Genomic DNA, 767 nt, shown 5'->3' with positions numbered 1-767 from the left:
AAGAAAAATCAACTCATTGTTGTGAGTTGTTAGTTCTGTTCTGATCCCTGGTATAAGCTGTTTGGCTTATCTCTAAGTTTCTAGTTAGGAATTTAACCATTTTTTTTTTTTTTTTTTGCTCCCCAAACTAAAAATCTCTTTTTTTTCCTTTTTTTTTTTTAATTTTTTTTTTTTTTTTTTTTTTTTTTTTTTTTTTAACCTTTTTTTTTTTTTTTTTGGGGGGGGGGGCATTGTGTTGAACACTTAAACAGAAACATCTACCTGAGAGGTGGATATGATTCTAGTTTGTGGCACTCTGATCGGCCTAGGAAGTCTGCTTACTAGGAGAGTCTCAGTTGGGATCTAGTCTTGTAGTACGACGGGTTTTGTTCCTAGTCTTGAGTCCCAGAAGCCTACTGTTTAAATGACTGAAAATATATTAATATACATGCACTTCATGTTTTATTATCAGAAAGCTGTAACAACATTTAAATGATCGATCATGATCACAACTCATAAAACGACTCCTTTTTTTTAGCAACAAAAAAGTGTTGATCTGTGGCGGATGTTCTACAGAATGCACTTAATCGGACGATTCTAAGTGTTAAATTATGGTTGGTAGCAGCTAATTTCTAATTTTTATATTTACCAATGGATCATTTTTTTAATCAGTTATGTCAAATACTTATATATTTAATTAATATTTATAAGGTGGCTGTAATAGAAAACCTTTAACAATATTATAAAAATGTCCAATATTCACTATTTTTATTTAAACATATAAAGTT

At 29.9% G+C, this 767-nt stretch overlaps 1 protein-coding gene across 1 annotated transcript in view; it reads left to right on the top strand.

Annotated features, from left to right (window-relative positions):
* DNAlig1 (DNA ligase 1) overlaps nt 1–767 on the top strand; it is a 34,807-nt gene that overhangs the window by 24,475 nt on the left and 9,565 nt on the right. The window lies entirely within an intron of this gene.

The sequence above is a fragment of the Halyomorpha halys genome, unplaced genomic scaffold (assembly GCF_000696795.3).
Source record: "Halyomorpha halys isolate HHAL.00 unplaced genomic scaffold, Hhal_1.1 Scaffold72.1, whole genome shotgun sequence".
Taxonomy (NCBI): Eukaryota; Metazoa; Arthropoda; class Insecta; order Hemiptera; family Pentatomidae; genus Halyomorpha; species Halyomorpha halys.
This window is presented reverse-complemented; position numbering and strand designations above follow the sequence as displayed.